Here is a 20,683-nt window from a genome sequence, read left to right as displayed (position 1 = left end):
GAAAATACATTAGATTAATAACATTTGCAGATATGCAGTAAGGGAAACAATATTACCTGTTTTGTTGATGACTTTGCACTCAGAAGTCAAGAGCTCAAACCTTCCTTTCAATAGTGGCCCAGTCTTTACTGACAAGTACTTCCTAAAACAATAAAACAAAAACTGCAGAACTGAAAATATTAGCTTAGCTCATTACTTACAGGGCCTTATGAAGTCTAATTAACTAATTTGTTCAATCCACTTAATGCTGCTATGAGACTGTGTGAAGTGTTTTTTATCCATAAAGGCAAGAAAACCCTTTACTATATGCATCCACATTGTGATGGATTTTGCAGGGAAATGTCTGCATTACTTCTCCCGAACTTTTAGTGTCAGGAGGTTCATGATTCACATATGTGAAAACTGAGCTACCAAATCTTCCATTCGCCATTTGCCTTGGAGCACTTCCACTCATTTCAGTATAGGAGAATCGCAAAGGATCAAGGTAGCTGCTACCATTTTTAGATTTGTTAAATGAGCTTATTTGTATGATTTTTATTTTCTGTTCCTTTTTGAATATATGCTTAATAATAGACTCCAACACTTTCCCAATCACTGAGGTTAGGCTAACTGACCCATAATTTCTTTTCTTTTGCTTCTGTCCCTTCTTAAAGAGTGGAGTGACATTTGCAACCTTCCAGTCCTCCGGGACCATGCCAGAATCAAGTGATTCTTGAAAGATTATGACCAATGCATCCGTTATCTCTTCAGCAACCTCTCTCAGGATTCTGGGATGCAGTCCATCTGGCCCAGGTGACTTATTCATCTTAAAACCTTTGAGTTTGCCTGGCATTTTTTTCTTTGTAATAACAATGGCACTCACTCCTACTCTCTGACACTCATGGACCTCTGGCACACTGCTAGTATCTTCCACAGTGAAGACTGATGCAAAGCACCCATTAAGTTTATTTGCCATTTCTTTGTCCCCGATTACTATCTCACCAGCATCATTTTCCGTTATCAACTCTCACCTCCCTTTTACTCTTTATATAACTGAAAAGAACTTCTGGATCCTGCTTTATACTACTGCCCTCATATTTAATCTTTTCCCTTCTTATAGTTTTTTTAGTTGTCTTTTGTTGGATTCTAAAAGCTTCCCAATCATCCAGCTTCCCACTCACTTTTGCTATCTTACATGCCCTTTCCTTGGCTTTTATGCAATCCTTGACTTTCTTTGTCAGCCAAGGTTGCCTACCCCTGCCATCTGAGAACTTCTTCCTCTGTGGGAGATAGCAATCCTGCATCTTGTGAGTTATTCCTAAAAACTTCAGCCATCTCTGCTCTGTCATCATCCCTGTCAGTATCCTGCTCCTATCCACCTGGGTAAACTCGTCTTTCATGCCTCTGTAATTCCCTTTATTCCATTGCAATACTGATACATATGGGTTATAAGACCATAAGACCATAAGACAAAGGAGCAGAAGTAGGCCATTCGGCCCATCGAGTCTGCTTCGCCATTTTATCATGAGCTGATCCATTTTATCCTATTTAGTCCCACTGCCCCGCCTTCTCACCATAACCTTTGATGCCCTGGCTACTCAGATACCTATCAATCTCTGCCTTAAATACACCCAATGACTTGGCCTCCACTGCTGCCCGTGGCAACAAATTCCATGGATTCACCACCCTCTGACTAAAAAAATTTCTTCGCATTTCTGTTCTGAAAGGGCGCCCTTCAATCCTGAAGTCATGCCCTCTCGTACTAGTCTCCCCCATCATGGGAAACAACTTTGCCACATCCACTCTGTCCATGCCTTTTAACATTGGAAATGTTTCTATGAGGTCTCCCCTCATTCTTCTAAACTCCAAGGAATACAGTCCAAGAGTGGACAAACGTTCCTCATACGTTAACCCTCTCATTCCCGGAATCATTCTAGTGAATCTTCTCTGTACCTTCTCCAACGTCAGCACATGCTTTCTTAAATAAGGAGACCAAAACTGCCCACAGTACTCCAAGTGAGGTCCCACCAGCGCCTTATAGAGCCTCAACGCCACATCCCTGCTCCTATACTCTATTCTTCTAGAAATGAATGCCAACATTGCATTCGCCTTCTTCACTACTGACTCAACCTGGAGGTTAACTTTAAGGGAATCCTGTACGAGGACTCCCAAGTCCCGTTGCATCTCAGAACTTTGAATTCTTTCCCCATTTAAATAATAGTCTGCCCGTTTATTTTTTCTGCCAAAGTGCATAACCATACACTTTCCAACATTGTACTTCATTAGCCACTTCTTTGCCCATTCTTCCAATCTATCCAAGTCTCTCTGCAGACTCTCCGTTTCCTCAGCACTACCGGCCCCTCCACCTATCTTCGTATCGTCAGCAAACTTAGCCACAAAGCCATCTATTCCATAATCCAAATCGTTGATGTACAATGTAAAAAGAAGCGGCCCCAACACTGATCCCTGTGGAACACCACTGGTAACCGGCAGCCAACCAGAATAGGATCCCTTTATTCCCACTTTCTGTTTCCTGCCAATCAGCCAACACTCTATCCACGTATGTAACTTTCCTGTAATTCCATGGGCTTTTATCTTGTTAAGTAGCCTCATGTGTGGCACCTTGTCAAAGGCCTTCTGAAAATCCAAATATACAACATCCACTGCATCTCCCTTGTCTAGCCTACTGGTAATTTCCTCAAAAAATTGTAATAGGTTTGTCAGGCAGGATTTTCCTTTAAGGAATCCATGCTGAGTTCTGCCTATCTTGTCATATGCCTCCAGGTATGTTTCTCCCTCTCAAACTGAGTATGAGTTCAATCATATTATGATCACTGCCTCCTAAGGGTACCTTTACGTTAAGCTCCCTAATAAGATCTGGGTTATTACACAACACCCAATCTAAGATTGGCTCAAACGCAAGCTGCTCTAAAAAGGCATCTCGTAGGCATTCAGTCAATTCCCTCTCTTGTGATCTGACCGCAACCAGATTTTCCCAATCCCTTTGCATATTGAAGTCCCTCATTACAAGTGTGTCGCTACCCTTATTATATGCCTTTTCCAGCTCCCTTTGCAATCTCAACCCTACATCTTGGCAACGATTTGGAGGCCTATATATGATTCCCATAATGTGTTTTTTATCCTTGCAATTTTTTAACTTCACCTACAAAGGATACAACTTGTATTGAAAGATTGAAAGGACAGTGGGGTAGGCAGAGGGGGTGTGGTGAGTATGTTGGTAAAAATAAATGAAATCATAATCCTTAGAAAGAGGTGACATACGAGCAGAAGATATAGAATCTTTGTGGGTAGAATTAAGAGACTGCAAGGGTAAAGAAACCCTATCAGAGTTATATGCAGGTCTCCAAACAGTAGCCAGGATGTGGGATATGGATTTCAATGGGTAATAGAAAATCCACGTAATAAGGGCAATGCGACAATAGTCATCGGGGATTTCAATATGCAGGTAGATTGGGAAAATCTGATTGGTGTGGGATCTCAAAGAGGGAGTTTGTAGAATGCCTACAACATGGCTTTTAGAGCAGCTTGTGGTTGAGCCCACTAGCGGAAAGGGAATTCTGAGTGGATGTTGTGTACTGAACCAGATTTGATAAGTGTGGTGTGCTTAAGATAAATGAACCCTTGGGAGGCAGTGATCATAATGTGATAGAATTCATCCTATAGTTTGAGATGGAGAAGATAAAGTCAGATGTATCAGTATTATAGTGGAGTAAAGGGAATTATAGAGGCGTAAGGGAGAAACTGGCCAAAGTGATTGGAAAGGGACACTAGCATTGATGATGGCACAACAGCAATGGCTGGAATTCCTGGGGGCAATTTGGAAGGTGCGGGATAGATACATCCTAAAGATGAAGTATTATTATAATGGAAGGATGAGGCAACCATCACTGACAGTGGAAATCAAGGACAGCATAAAAGCAAAAGACAGCATATAATATAGCAAAACATAATGGGAAGTTGGAGGATTGGGAAGATTTTAAAAACCAACAGAAGGCAACTAAGAAAACCATAAGGAGAGAAAAGATTAAATATGAAGGTAGGCTAGCCAAAAATATCAAAGGGGATAGCAAACATTTTTGAGATATATGAAGAGTAAAGGAGAGGCGAGAGTAGATATGGGACCGCTGGAAAATGACGCTGGAGAGGTAGTAATGGGGGACAAGGAAATGGTGAACTGCATTACGGCCTGGGGTGGGAACACCAATGACTTTGAGAGGGGAATCCTATAAAAGGTTGTGAATTCAGCCCAGTACATCACCAGTAAAGCCCTGAACCATTGAGCACAACTACACAAAATGTTGCTGGAGAAAAGCAGCATCCATCATCAAAGATCCTCACTAACCAGGCCATGCTCTTTTCTCATTGCTGCCATCAGGTAGAAAGTACAGGTGCCTCAGGACTCACATCTCCAGGTTCAGGAATAGTTACTACCCCTCAACCATCAGGCTCTTGAACAAAGGAGGATAACTACATTCATCTAAGGACTCTGTTACGTTGTTATTTATTGCTATTTATTTATTATCTGCTTTTGCATGCTTTGTTTTCAGTTCACAGTTCCTGATATATACAGTTTACAGATCCTGTATACAGTTACTTGCTGCTATGCATGCCCACAGAAAAAGAATCTCAGAGAGGTTTGTGGTGACATGTATGTACTCTAATAATAAATTTACTTTGAATTTGAACTTTGAGGTTTGAAGTATTTTCCGTCAGTCTTAACTGTGGAAGACACTGCCAGAATGCCAGAGAGTGTCAGGGGACAGAAGTGAGTGTAGTTGCTTTTACTAAGGAGAGGGTGTCTAGGAAGCTGAAAAGTCTGAAAGTAGCTAAGCCACCTGGATCAGACAGACTACATCCCAGTGTTCCTGAAAGAGATAGCTGAAGAGATTGTGGAGGGATTAGTAATGATCTTTCAAGGATTGCTAGATTCTGGAATGGTTTTGGAGGACTGGAAAATTGTAAATGTCACTCCCGCCTTTAAGAAGGGAGACAGGCAGAAGAAAGGAAATTATAGGCCAGTTAGCCTGACTTCATTGGTTGGGAAGATTTTGGAGTCCATTATGAAGGATGAGGTTTCAGGGTACTTGGAAGCACAAGATAAAGTAGGCCAAAGCCAGCATGGTTTCTTATGGGGAAATCTCGCTTGACTAATCTGTTGGAATTCTTTAATAGCAGGCAGGATAGACAAAATGAGAAACTGTGGATGTTGGATTCTAAGATGACCTTTGACAAGGTACCACACATGAGGCTGCTTAAAAAGATAAGAGGCCATGGTATTACAAGAAAGATACAAGCATGGATAGAGGATTGGCTGATTGTCAGGAAGCAAAGTGTCAGAGTAAAGAGGGCCTGTTCTGGTTGGCAGGCAGTGACAAGTGGTGTTCTGCAGGGGTCAGTATCGAGACGGCTTCTTTTAACATTATATGACAATGATTTGGATGATGAAATGATGGCTTTGTGACCAAGTTTGCAGATGATACAAAGATTGGTGGAGAGGCAGTTACTATTGAGGAATTACCGAGGCCTTGTTGGAAGGAATAAAAGCATAGACTATTTTCTAAACTTGGAGAAAATTCAAAAATCAGAGGTGAAAAGGCGCAGGGGGAGCCCTTGTGCAGGATTCCCTTCACACACTTGAACGTTGAGTCAGTGTGAGGAAGGCAACTGCAATGGTAGCATTCATTTCAAGAGGACTAGAATATAACAGCAAGGATGCAATACTGAGATTGTATAAAGCATTAGTCAGACCGCACTCGGAGTATTGTGCACAGCTTCGGGCTCCTTTTCTACAGAAGGATGTGCTGGCATTGGAGAGGATCCAGAGGAGGTTTATAAGAATGATCATGGGAGTGAAAGGGTTAACATATGAGGAGCATTTGATTGCTCTGGGCCTGTACTCGCTGGAGTTTAGAAGAATGAGGGGAGGATCTCTTTGGAACCTATTGAATATTGAAAGGCCTAGACAGAGTTGGTGTGGAGAGGATGATTCCTATAGGGGGTGAGATTAGAACCAGAGGACACAGCCTCAGAATAGAGGAGTGTCCAGCTGGAACAGGAATGAGAAGGAATTTCTTCAGTCAAAGTGTGGTGAATCGGTGGAGGCCAAATCATTGAATATATTTAAAGTGGAGGCTGATTGTTTCAGATTAAAGCAGAGGTTGATAGTTTCTTGGTTAGTCAGGATGTCAAAGGTAATGGGAAGGAGGCAGGAGAATGGATCTGCCATGATGGAATGTGGAGCAGACTCAATGGGGTGAGTGGCCTAATTCTGCTCCTGTGACATATGGTCTTGTGGTCTCCAATGCCTGCCAATCTTCTTTAGGAAGTAGCATGCTTAAAGGTGCAGGCAAAATCCAAATGCATTACTCATGGTCTTTACAAAAACAGAATAATTTATTTTGAGCAACACACACAAAATACTGGTGGAACGCAGCAGGCCAGGCAGCATTTATAGGAAGAGGTACAGTTGAAGTTTCGGGCGGAGACCCTTTGTTAGGACTAACTGAAAGAAGAGATAGTCGGAGATTTGAAAGTGGGAGGGGGAAATCTGAAATGATAGGAGAAGACAGGAGGGGGAGGGATGGAGCTAAGAGCTGGAAAGATGATGGGCAAAAGGGATACAAGGCTGGAGAAGGGAGAGGATCATGGGGTGGGCACCTAGGGGCAGAAAAAGGGGGAGGGGAGCACCAGAGGAACATGTAGTGAGAAGGACAGAGGGAGGAAAAAGAGAAAGAAAGGGGGGAAAATAAATAAATAAGGGATTGGATAAGAAGGGGAGGAGGGGCATTAGCTGATGTTAGAGAGGTCACTGCCCCTCCCCCTCCCCCTCCCACTTTCAAATCTCTGACTATCTCTTCTTTCAGTTAGTCCTGACGAAGAGTCTCGGCCCAAAACGTTGACTGTACCTCTTCCTAGAGATGCTGCCTGGCCTGCTGCGTTCCACCAGCATTTCGTGTGTGTTGCTTGAATTTCCAGCATCTGCAGATTTCCACGTGTTTGCGTTTTAAAATAAGTTGTATTGACTTGCCCAGGTTAATATTGTGAGACCTTGCTCTAAAATATATCCTACAGAAAAATAACTTTGGGACATGTCCCAGAACATCATCTTTTTACTTTCAGTGAACTGTCACAAATAACACTCAAATCTAAATTACCTGTTATCATTGGACATAGAACAAGCTTTGCTCTTATGGTTAGTTTATAGAGCTGTTGTTGTCAGATGTTTTCAGACGATGGAATACATTCCTCACCAATGCAAAATTTGACCTAGAAAACAATCATAATTTTAAAATGAAAAATGTCATTTAAATGGATAAATTTGTGCATCAGTGTTCAGAAAATTAATGTATAAAACTGAAATGGCGATGTTATTGCAATTTAAGAGTTACTAAGTACATTGGTACAAGATCATATACTTTTCTTTACATTGATTAGAAATATTGCTGCTGCTTAATTCCAAGAAGTAGACTTACCAAAGGAATAATTTTCTGATGTGTACGTGTTAAACTTTAGATTGCTATCAGCACTCAGGGCTTCTAGATTGCTTGTGATATTTTATCTCTTGCATTGAGGTCCTGTAAAACTCTCTTTTACATGGCAGTAACACCACTGAGGTAGCTTCAGTACTATCAATGTTACATTACATCACATAACTTCCAGGGTAAATCTAATCTAATTCAAGATATATGCAATACTTCTCTACGAAGCCAGCATCAGATGCAATAAAAAATTATCTTTCCATAAATGACCAGCAGATGATTTCTCAAATAATTTCAGAAACATCAGTTGACTCTTTATCAGTTTATTTTTGATCCCTACTTGCATCACTTTCTTCTGCAGTTAATATTTTTATTATTTTTTTAAATTTGACAGGTGTTTTCCTGAACTTGAATCATGCATGAACATTTAATAAGTGGACCTGATATGCTGGGCTACATGAACCCAACAATATTACATCTGCATTTGGCCTCGAAAGCTAATGGACTATAGGGAGGCAATTTTCTAATGTCATGAGCTATATATGTATGTTACAGGTCTGTCTCAGTTGTAACATTGATGGGAGTTCTTGGCCTTCAAGAGGACTAACAAAACCTGCAAATCCTTCAGAAAGATAGGAATTAAAGTATTGGTTCAATATTGCAGTGGCCTCACAAGCACTAAAACACATCCTTCAACATTCAATTTTCACCTTCCATATCCGTCTCCCAAGAAAATACAGATGCAAAATATCTCTTTAAGTTCTCCCACCTTTTTCAGCTCCATGCATAGATGACCACTCCGACCTTCCAGTGGACCAATGTTGTCCTTTGCTATCCTTTTGCTCTTAATGTACATAATTGTAGAGGCCCTTGGAATTCTCCTTCACCTTGTCCACCAGAGCAACCTCATGCCTTCTTTTAGCCCTCCTGATTTCCCTCTTAATTGTTCTCTTGCATTTCTTATACCTCATTTGTTCTCAGCTGCCTGTACTTGCAGACATCCCACCTCTGGAGGAATTTAAGGTGGGGGGTTAAATGGGAGGCAGGGTTTGAGGGTCGGCACAACATTGTGGGCCGAAAGGCCTGTAATGTGCTGTACTATTCTACGAAACCCCTCTCCCGGAAGTTCCAGGAGTCTCCCGCATATGGCTCCCTGACGCCCGGAAATTATATACGATATCCCGGAAATAGATTTTTTTGAGAGGGAGAAGGAAAGGGAGAATGAGCATCCTGATTGGTTTCTCTTCGTGCTAAGAGTGGTCCCCAACCACCGGGCCATGAGGAAAACAATATGATTCGGCAATATAAAACAATATGAGTCAGCTGCACCTTTCCTCATACCCTGTCACAGACTGTTGAATTTTAACACATGCGAGGTCATCAGTGACCCAAGACGTGCAAAGGAAAGGGTCCGTGACCCATTTGTGAATGTCCCCGGTGAATCATCCATGTCAGCGCGGAAAAAAGATCAACTCCTCGAGCTTGCAAGTGATGGTGGGCTGAAAAGTATGTTTGACATAACATCTCTGCCGGCATTCTGGATCAAAGTCAAGGCTGAATATCCTGAGATAGCCACGAAAACACTGAAAACGTTGCTTCCATTTCCAACATATTTCTGCGAAGTGGAGTTTTCTGCGATGAATGCAACAAAAACTAAATTGCTGAATAGACTGGACATAAGGAACCCCCTTCGAGTATCGCTGTCTCCCATCACCCTTCAATGGGACCATCTTGTTGCAGGAAAACAAGCCCAGGGCTCCCACTGATTCAGCGATATTGGTGTGTTGCAATGATTTTATATGTTCATATGAGGAAAATATGTGCTGTGTGTTTAACATCCAAACATAACTTAAAATGTTATGATGCTATTGACTTATAAGTGACTTATAATTCAGTGGTCCCCAACCTCGGGGCTGTGAAGAATACAGCGGTGGCCAGAACGCACCCAGCACATCTTTAAGAAAAAAGCCGAAATAAACAAGCTGATTGATTAGGTGCCGCCTGGCATGTAAATGTTGGCCCAGATCAGAGGCGACATCTAATCAATTAGCTTGTTTATTTCGGCTTTTTTCTTAAAGATGTGCTGGGTGCGTTCCGGCCACCGTTGTACCACTGCAACGACTTATCACTACATTCATGTGAGGAAAATATGTGCTGTGTGTTTAATATTAAATTCGTTAGATAAATCCCTTTAGAAATGAAATTGAGTGTATTAGCCACTTACAAGTGACTTATAGTTGACTTATCACCTATATTCCGGTCGAGTTTAACACCCCCCCACCACGGGTCGGCTGGTTCGCAAGAATACTGTCAATATTAAACCGTTCCGCGGTGCAAAAGAGGTTGGGGACCCCTGATTTTAAACTAGCTGGCTAGCTGCCAAGGAGCTATGCTATTGATGTCCTACGTGATAGAAACATAGAAACATAGAAAATAGGTGCAGGAGCAGGCCATTCGGCCCTTCGAGCCTGCACCGCCATTCAGTATGATCATGGCTGATCATCCAGCTCAGAACCCTGTACCAGACTTCCCTCCATACCCCCTGATCCCTTTAGCCACAAGAGCCATATCTAACTCCCTCTTAAATATAGCCAATGAACTGGCCTCAACTGTTTCCTGTGGCAGAGAATTCCACAGATTCACCACTCTCTGTGTGAAGAAGTTTTTCCTAATCTCGGTCCAAAAAGGCTTCCCCTTTATCCTCAAACTGTGACCCCTCGTTCTGGATGAGGCCAAACTCCCTATAGACTTGCTTAAAGTTGTAATAGAATAAACATGATAATATAATATAAGTACATATTTTAATGCCACATTTGCTGCATATACCCAATTTGGTTTACAGATTAGACAAAATCACTAAACAAAGTATTATATACACCCTTGGAGGTCGACGGGGGGGTGGAATATGGGGTTGCGGGGGGGCGGGGGTGCTACCTCCCTGAAATGAGTTTTTGCAGGGTGGGATGTCTGTACTTGCCTTGCACCTCTTTCTTCTTTTTAAAAAGTACCTCTATATCCCTGAAATGGTCAGCCTTGACAGAGGATTGGAGAAGTGCTGTTGTACCATAGTTTTAGGGAATAAACCAAATAACGACAGTTTCACTTTGGTGGTGGGAAAATTATTCAATTGCATTCTGACCTTCACTTAGAAAGGCACATTTTAGTCAATGATATTCAGTATATATTTGCTAAGAAAATACCATGGTGTTATCAACCTGACTGAATTTTCTGAACTGGTCAATAAAGACCGTGGGTTTGAAATAGATCACTTTGATTTTAACAACTTTTATCAATGTTCCTCGTGCAAAGTGGTTAGGATGATAAGATCCCAGGAGGTTTGAGGGAGAGTGACAAATTGAGTATTATTGGCTCATGGCAGGGAGCAAAACTTGATTTAGTGAATCAATGGCTTTTCCAGTGGTGTTCCACACAGCCGTGCACTTAGTCTCTTGTTTTCTGTAACATATGCCAATGAATTAAACTAAAATTTAGGGAGGAGGATGGGGCATGGTAAAGGTATTTGCAATAATACAAATATCAGTTAAGAGTGAGAAAGAAAGATGTCACATTGTAGGAAGACATAGATGGTCAAGTCAGTTGGGCAGAAAAGAGGGATTTAATGCATTTGGAGACATGCATCAAGCTAAAAGAATATGCAGATAATTATCAGAATGGCAGAAGAAGATCACCAGATCCCTCAAGCATATCCTACCTTTCTATATGATCATACTGGTCACAATTCTTCTATGCCCATAATCCACAGTTCCTCAATCTTTAGAATATTTATCTCTCTCCACTTTAAATACTTCTAATGATCTGGCCTTCACCTCACTCAGGTACAGAGAATAGTGATTCACCAGGAGTTGAGAAATTAGATTGCTACACACCTGTTTTAAGTGACAGGCCTTTTGTTTTATGGCTACGTCCCCAGTTTGTGTCTCTCCTACTAGTGAAAGCATCTCTGCATCTACACTGTCCATCAGACCACAAGACATAGGAGCAGAATTAAGCCATTCAGCCCACTGAGATGCTCTACCAGTCCATCATGGCTGGTTTATCCCTCTTAACCACTTTCTCTTATATTCTCCCTGTAACCCTTGGCACCCTTATTAATCAGGAACCTATCAGACTCCATTTTAAATATACCCAATGATTATGTGTCAACAGACATCTGTGGCAATGAATTCTGCAGACTCACTACCCTCTGGCTAAAGAAATTCCTCCTCAATTCCGTTTTAAAGTAATGTCCCTTTATTCTGAGGATGTGCTGTCTGTCAACTTTCCTTAGGATCTTATATGTTTGAAGAAAGTTCCTCTTCATTCTTCTAAATTGAAAGAAATACAGATCCAAATGCTCTAGTCCCTTTTGGTAAGGGAATCCTCTCATCCATGGAATTAGGCTGGTGAATCTCTTTGGATGGCTTCCAATGCAATTTTATAGTTTTGTAGGCAAGGGGAACATAACAGCCCACTGTATTACAGTGTCCATAAACTGCAACTGAATCTCCATATTCTTAAACTCCAGCCCATTTACAATAAAGGCCAACTTGTTGCTTATCTTCCTGCCTACTTAATGGACCAGTCTGCTAAAATGTTGTCATTTTTGCTCTAGAACGTGGTTTCATTCCTGAGGTGTTCACCTTCAAGCAGCATTGTGGTCACTACCTCTGAGGGTATTTTTAACCACAAGATCTCTTATTAATCCTTCTGCTTCACTCATGACCAAATCTCATATAACCTGTTCTAAGGTGGTTCTACAACATATTGCTCTTAGAAGCAACCCATGATGCATTTCACAAGTCCTTTTCTACAGTACCTTGCCAATTTAGTTTGTCCAATCAATGAGTCGATTGAAAAAGCCGCCACTACTACTACTACTATGTCGACTCAGGCCTAGGGGGCCGGCGTCGGGCACGATGACAGACTCTCCACTTCTCCCTCTCCCTCATCAGTGTGTTCAGTTCATCTACACTAGCCGCACTGCTGTCTTCTAAGAGCATGTTGACCATAGTCTTGGGAGGGCGTCCAGGGTTCATCCTCTTGTGCTTGGGCTCCCATATGATGACTAGGCTGGCAGGTAGCTCGGGGTGGTGTAGACAGTGCCCCACTAGTTGCAGTCTTCTCGCCTCGATTTTAGTGGAAAGCATCAGTAGATTGTTATAGAGCTCAACGTTCGTCATGTGCTGTTGCCAACTCACATCAAGAGCCATCCGGAGCATGACTGCAAAAAGCCCATGACTGCATATCCCTTCAGACATGACTTGAAAAGTTCCCCATCTGTGCTTCGCTTTATTAAGAGGTCACATTTGTGGGCTATAAACTACTCCTACTAAAGTCTTCTCTCTATGGTGTTGATAATTTCAATCTAAACTGATTCTGCTTTACTGTCCACTGCCTCTACACCATGACTAGACATTGCTTCAATACCTTCTTTGATTAAAATATTATCCAGTCTCCTTCCCCTTTTGGCTTTTTCTTCTGAAACTATGTACATAAAACAGAATATTGAAGACCCAGTCTTAGTCATACTGCATCAGTTCTTCATCAAAGCTATTAGATCAATCACACATTTTGCACTCTGTAGGATTAACTTATCTATCCTATTGCAAATTCTGTGTGCATTTAACTAATAGAAGGCTGACAGTTGGTATAAATGGGTGTTTCTCCGGATGGCAGTCTGTGGTGAGTGGGGTGCCGCAGGGGTCGGTGCTGGGCCTGCAGCTGTATACCATTTACATTGATGATTTGGAAGAGGGGACTGAGTGTAGCATAGCAAAATTTGCTGATGACACTGAACTGAGTGGAAAAGTAACTTGTACAGAGGATGTGGAGAGTCTGCAGAAGGATATAGATAGGTTAAGCGAGTGGACCAAAGTCTGGCAGATGGAATACAACGCTGGTAAATGTGAGATCATCCACTTTGGAAGGAGTAATAGAAGAGCAGATTATTATCTAAATGGTGAAAGATTGCAGCATGTTGTTGTGCAGAGGAACTTGGGAGTGCTTGTTTATGAATCGCAAAAAGTTGACTTTCAGGTACAACAAGTTATTAAGAAGGCAAATGAAATATTGACCTTCATTGCTAGAGGGATTGAATTCAAAAGCAGGCACGTCATGCTGCAACTATACAGGGTACTAGTGAGGCCGCACCTGGAGTACTGTGTGCAGTTCTGGTCTCCATACTTGAGGAAGGATATACTGGCTTTGGAGGCAGTGCAGAGAAGGTTCACCAGGTTGATTCCAGGGATGAAGGGGTTAACCTATGAGGAGAGATTGAGTCGCCTGGGACTTCACTCTCTGGAGTTCAGAAGAATGAGAGGGGATCTTATAGAAACACACAAAATTTTGAAAGGGATAGATAAGACAGAAGTAGGAAAGTTGTTTCCATTGGTAGGTGAGACTAGAACTAGGGGACATTGCCTCAAGATTCAGGGGAGAAGATTTAGGACAGAGTTGAGGAGAAACTGTTTTTCCCAGAGAGTGGTAAATCTGTGGAATTCTCTGCCCAGGGAAGCAGTTGAGGCTTCTTCACTAAATATATTTAAGATACAGTTAGATAGGTTTTTACATAGTAAGGGAATTAAGGGTTATGGGGAAAAGGCAGGTAGATGGAGCTGAGTTTACAGACAGATCAGCCATGATCTTATTGAGCGGTGGGGCAGGCTCGATGGGCTGGATGGCCTACTCCTGCTCCTATTTCTTATGTTCTTATGTTCAAATAAGTAATAATAAACCTTTTTGCCTATTTTACTAACCCTGGATTTACCTTATGCTACATAATTTTACATACATTATTTTTTGTTCCAGTGTGTTGCACTTTGTTTGCCAATTTTCACCTCAATATACTATGCCACAAGTATCATTTGTCCAACAATATTTGTGTGAATTGCCAGGACACTGATCCTAGGATAACTTAGATGAAGTTTGTCTCCAATGAACAGCTTTCTCCTTCCCTCGGTCTCATACCAATGCCCATGAATAGGAACTTATTTCTGTAACAAATCCCTCTCCCATCAGCTGAGGATATGTAAGCCCAAAAGCATGTACCGACAGGTTGAAAAACAGTTTCTATTCCACTGTTCTAAGACCATTGAATGAACCCCTACTGCAATAAAGTGGACTCTTGACCTCATAATCTACCTTGTTAGGGCCTTGTACATTATTGTATGCCTGAACTGCACTTTCTCTGTAACTATGACATTCTGCATTTTGTTATTGGTTTACCTTGTTATACTCAATGCACTGTTATAATGAAATAATCTCTATGCTTGGTAGTCAAGACAAGTTTTGCACTATACCCTGATAACAGTAATAATGACAACAATAAACCAATTTACATCCCTTTTACCTCTCTTACCCTATTTACTCTTTGCCAATTTGCATGTCTTTCAGGGAATAATGAACAAGTTATCACCCTTGTAGTTCTGTTTTTCAATTTTGCTCTAAACTCTCCTCATAATCCCTCAGTAGAACCACCTTCCTAGTCCTAACTGTCAATAGTGCAAATGTGAGCCATGACAACTGGATCCTTCTCTCCAACCTCAAATTAACCTCAGAAGATATGTTAGTAACTTTAACACCAGGCAGACAACACAGCCTTTGGGACTCAGGGTCTGAGCTGCAGAGAACCAGTGTCTATTTGCCTAATTATGATATCCTCTATAAATACTGTGCTTCTATTTTCTCTCCCGACTGAAAGATGGTAAAGGAGAAAGCCTCAACATGTGTGATGCAGACTTGAAGAGCAGACTTAATAGTGGAATATGAAATTAGGTTGGGTCATTTTTTTTGTAACTGGCATGCACCTGATGGGCTGAGTGGCCTCCTTCTGCACTATAAATTTTACATGCATCTGTTTCAAATTGGTCAAGCCAACTAACAAAAGCATGATAAATAAGTAAATACCATGCCTAATGTTTCCTGTTCAACACTGCGATGGGGTACCTGATCTCTTTACGATGATCAGTAGGATTACCTTTATTGTACAGTAGATTAATTATTTATGTAAAGGTGTGTTCAACATTGGCAGACTTGTTCACTTTGTATTTTGGTTATGCGATTATCATGATATGTTTTAAAAAGGCCACCTACTACTGAGAAGTAATCTAAAAAGTAGTTGGGAAAGCAACTATTTTTACTACTGAAAATCGATTTGTACATTCACATTAATAATTCTCTTTAGTGAAACTAGCTTTCAAAATTTAAAGAGAAAAGAGTGATTTTCCTCTTCAATTATATTTTAAGTTTCAGCATTCTAATACAGACATAACTATAATCCCCTTTCTCTATTCATCACAGTTATGCCTTTTTAAAAAATTAAACGCTAGGCTGTAGTGATAATTCAGAGCTTGTCATTTCACAGAGCAGGCAGAGTTATAAACTGCTGTATTGTAAGAATGTTTAATGTGTGCTTTATTTACATACCTACATCACAAACCTCAGGAAAGAATGCAGTTAGCATCTATTAAAAACTCATGCTTTAAGAGGATCAAGGATATTAAACATTCATAGTGTTACACCAGCCAGAAATTACAAAACCACACCAAAGCAATCATGAATGATGAGGAAAGGCTCCCAGCAATAATTCTGATAATCATCACGATCTATAATGAATAAAATATAGCAAGTATTGCATATAATAGCAAAAACTGACAAAGAGTAGATGGCTAAAAAGATGGGCTTTGGATATTAGGATATTGAAGTGGGCAGACATACAGCAGATGGAGGTTACTAAGGAAAGGTGTGATGTGAAGCACTTGGCAGGGCATAGAGAAAGAATGTGTAATGTATTTAGTATTGGGTGTTAAAGGGTGACTATGACTTTAAGCTTGTAACTTCATTATGTACAGGACGACATGATTGATCTGCTCTCCGGGTTTTACAGTTGTCTGTAGGGGCTTTCTGAAAGCGTTTGAGAAGAACCTTGGCATTACAGCCATGATGACCAGATCTCCTGGCCTGTTCAGTTCCTCACATACGCAGTGTCACACAAAGGAGCCCAGTGAAAAGGACACAAGGTTATGGAATGTGCATATTATAGAAAGAGAAACTGAGCAAATTCAAGAACATTCCAAGTTCAATGATGTGCAAAGAGAAGTTTGTGAAGAACCGTGTAAAACTGTGCATGGCAGTACACACTGAGATGTTCATAGAGTAAATGAAGTTGTCAAAGTTCATATTAAATTAATTATCAAATATGTACAATACATATCACTATATACCATCCTGAGATTCATTTCCTTGCAGGCATTCATAGTAGAACAAATAAATACAATAGAATTAATGAAAAACTACCACAAAGGGAGACAAGGCACCAATGTGAAAAAGACAAACAGTGTAAATGCAAAAAAAATAATAAATAAAGAATAAAATAAATTATATTGAGGACAGGAGTTGTAAGCACATCCATAGGTTGTGGAATCAATTGAATATTGAAATAAGTGAAGTGATCCATTCCGGTTCAGCAGGCTGATGGTGGAAGTGTACTAACCTTTCCTGAACCTGATGGTATGGAACATAAGGCTCTTATATCTCATTCCTGATGGTAACAGCAAGAAGACAACGTGGCCTGGATGCTGGGGTCCTTGATGATGGATGCAGCTTTGTTGTGGCAGCGCTCCTTGTAGAAGTGCTGAATGGTGGGGAGGGCTTTTCCTGTGATGGACTAGACTGTATCCAGCACTTTTTGAAGGCTTAAATACTTCATGGGAAGTATTCACTACCTACTCAGAAGGCTACCGTGCCAACAGTGTTGCAGATTTGACCAAAGGGTAAGATAATATAGCTTTTGGGGCATCAGCATGGAATAGCCATTCCTTGTAGTGCAAATGTACTTTTGTTGCACTGGTTTACTAGCATCTTGTAGTCTGGCTGATGACCATTTCAATTAAGTTGCAATATTACGTGTTCAGAAACTGTTTGAAGTTTCAATTTGAAGCCTGCAGGGGGAAGCTCAGGGAAGCAATCTGTGCCTTCCTTGTTGAATTGCCGAAAGCTGTTGTGACTCTACAACTTCAATATGTTTCCAAACTATACACAATGAGATTGATTTGTGTGTGGTCTCCTCACTGGATGAGGTCACTTGTCCAGAAGGGGTGGTCTTGGCTGAGAAGTGTGTTAGTGTCATCCAGGCAACTATTCAAATTCAGAATATTGTAATTTTTCTATAGAAAAGATAAAAGCTCTAAAGGGGAAGTGTTTGAGACCAGGACACTGGAAATGACACAGATGAAAATGTCAGAAAATTGCATGCCTTTGTCCTCAGACTTTGTATCTGAACGATCTACAAAATTAGCGACACTCATGATGGAAGAATCAGAAACACATGAATATGAAACAAGTTATGCTTCCACCAAAGTACAACACGTGGCCAGGTGGTTACTGAGCTGGATGAGGCAAAGGTAGAAAAGGACATTTCAGCATTTACTCACACCACCCTTCCAAAAACTACTTACGTGATGGTGAAGGTAGATGCATGCTTGCTGAGCTCTGAGACTATGTGTCTGTTTAACTGTGTACCCACAAGGTTACTGAATACCGCACGTCAGATGCTGTAGACTGTGTTTAAAATTGTGTCATTTATAATAAAGCATAGATGTCATTTATAATAAGGTAGCGCAATAAACTGATTGTTTGCTTAAGTAAGCTTGACTTATTTGAGTTTCTAAGGAGTGCCAAAGAACATAAAAAAACAAATCATATATTAGAACTTTACTACAAGTATATCTTATGTCTCCTTTGGAATGTTATGCATAATTTCTGGAACCATATTGCAAACAAGATTTTTAAACTTCTGAAAGGGTACAGTGTGTGAGGGGCCTGTATCACTGGAAAGTGTTGAAAAGATTAAAGAGTTACTCCTTAATCAAGCAGATTAATTGGTTGCACAAAAAGTGTTTTCAAGAGGACAAGCAGTTTCAACAGAACAGAGGAGTAACTCTTGCCTCTCGCTAGTGGGTTATTAACAAGGAAACATAAATTTAAAAGAAATAGAATAAACTTTAAAGCACTTATGAAAGTGTTTTAAGATACAAAACATGTTACCCAAAAATGATAATGAACCAATGGGGTTACAAACAAAACCAAGGAACAGGATAAACGCAACTGGCAAAGAGCTAGCACACATTCACCAGGCCAGATGGTTTCCTTCTATGCTGCAGCCTTCATGGTTTCAAGTTCCAAATAGCTTGCACACTGTATCACTTTGTGATACTGTGATCCCCTGCATAGTGTAGTAAATTCTTTACTGAACTTAAATGTGCTTAAGTCTACTGTTGTCATGGAGTTTACAGTGGTAACAAGGCACTAATGAAAAGGATATTTTTAACCACTAATGCTGTGCAAAATTCAGATTTATGATTTATTGAGAAACTGATGTGGCTGTTTGTTCTGGCTCTAAAGTTCCAGTGATGAAAATCTGATTATTTGATGTTACGAAGTGAGGTCATTTGCGCTGGAACGGAGAGGATTGCAAAGTTTGTTACAAACTTTTAAATTATGATTCTTTTTGTTACGGAGGGGACACAACATAGGTGGAATTATTAATAATAGATTCATATAATACGGGCTTCTTCCACTGCTAAATGAATCTATTATTAACAATATCAATAACATATACTTGTTTTGATTTTTTTGTTTCCGCTTGGATTTTCTCCAGTTCAGCCAATATTAACTCCTGGCCAAAATGGAGTACCTAGGCTTCTGCCTGTATCCTCTTTAAGTGGGCATTATTCCTGTGTACTTTGCTATAAAGCCAATCTCTGTACACAGGTGTAACAGATATTTTATAGATTCCGAATTCCATTTATCGAAAATGAGAAAGGTAATTGGCTTAGTGATGTTCAAGTATTATGTGTTCATCGGGACATTAGGAAAAATCTATACTCTTTAATGCTATAGCATGTTTTATATCGATCTGAATATAACGATGGAGCACCATCCAGACTGTGCTCAGTCTAATCTTGGACTGAAATTTCATTGGACACTACTTTGAATTGGGGGACTATTGCTATTTTTTTTTAAAGTCCTGTTAGGTATCACATATTCCAGCCTGTTGACAATGGCCAGTTGAGCAACAGGTCTTGCATAAACTTTATTTGCACTTTGTCAACATTTTGCACACAATCGTTTTCAATGATACAGCTCAAGATTGTTCCTGGATCAACATAGCATCCTGATTTTCTCTAATATTCCCACAGTTAAAGCCAGCAGGATTTAATGTGATATTGCTTTATAAATTATTTAGAAACTGAGAACATTCTTTCCTACACTTGACCTTTGGTATTTTTTCAAGTTAACACTGACCGTGCTCTATAAAATATTGAGTACTCCTGAATAGAACTAAAACAATTTTAATGTAGTTCCTGCTGTACAGACGGTTCACAATTAAGCAACAGTAGTAAAACATTTCAATTTTGATTTAAACCTTTTGCCTTTTCCCATTCATTCAATAGCTTTTCTCCTTCAGTTTTCCCTCTTAGTGAAGCATGCATCACTTTCTCATGCAGCCTGCAGTTTTGCACAAATTTGTGCAAATTCTTACAATTATTTATGCATTCAACATTAAAAGTACAAATATGTGTACAACCTATTCAAAAACTGTGAGCTGATTTGTTAATGAGTAGCAACTGCACACTTCCAACAAGCCCTATTGGATAGTTCTTGGAGAAGAAAGTTTTATTCTCCGCAGTTTACAACTGGAGGCTTTTTTTGGCCTGCCCAATGACAGCCTGATTGAAATTGACTAATGCTGTATTTAGAATGGGGAAAAATATTTCCTTTGTCACCTCGCTTTTACAAAGCTCTTTAGGGTTTTCTATGTTTACTTCCTAGGAGCTTATATCAACATAACATCCACCTTCTTTGTTTGTCAATTTTGTCTGCTGTATATTCTCTAATCTTGCCCTCAAAAGCATAATGCAATCTTTTTGGAGGGGAAGATGGGAAAGAATATCTATACAGATATTGAAATAATCTGATTTTGTATTTTGAGGACAGAATGGGATATGACCATAAAAGCAGAGGTTTAATTTTCTTATCCTATTCTGTCCACACGATGGACAAAATGACCCAAGCAGAAATGGGCCATTTCACCTCTTGAAGCTGCTCCGTTTGTCAATCATGGATGTTTTTTTCAGCCCCTGTTTCCTGCTGCATTGCCATAGTCCTGAACCTCCTTACCAATTAAGAAACTTTCAATTTCTGCC

The 20,683-nt window shown here is 40.3% G+C and overlaps 1 long non-coding RNA gene across 5 annotated transcripts in view; it reads right to left on the bottom strand.

The window, feature by feature from the left end:
• The window catches only part of LOC134346623 (uncharacterized), a 124,706-nt gene that overhangs the window by 40,021 nt on the left and 64,002 nt on the right, over positions 1-20,683 (bottom strand). For 3 of the 5 annotated variants that reach the window (XR_010017963.1, XR_010017960.1, XR_010017962.1), the window contains exons 2-3: positions 7,155-7,266; positions 57-142 (exon numbers count right to left, since the gene is read on the bottom strand). This is a non-coding gene — a long non-coding RNA (uncharacterized LOC134346623). Of the gene's footprint in view, positions 1-56; positions 163-7,154; positions 7,267-20,683 lie in introns of all 5 variants that reach the window. The other 2 variants (XR_010017961.1, XR_010017964.1) reach the window with 1 other exon arrangement.

Source organism: Mobula hypostoma, chromosome 1 (assembly GCF_963921235.1).
Source record: "Mobula hypostoma chromosome 1, sMobHyp1.1, whole genome shotgun sequence".
Classification (NCBI taxonomy): Eukaryota; Metazoa; Chordata; class Chondrichthyes; order Myliobatiformes; family Myliobatidae; genus Mobula; species Mobula hypostoma.
Note: the sequence above shows the minus strand (reverse complement) of the source record. Positions and strands in the feature narration are given on the sequence as shown.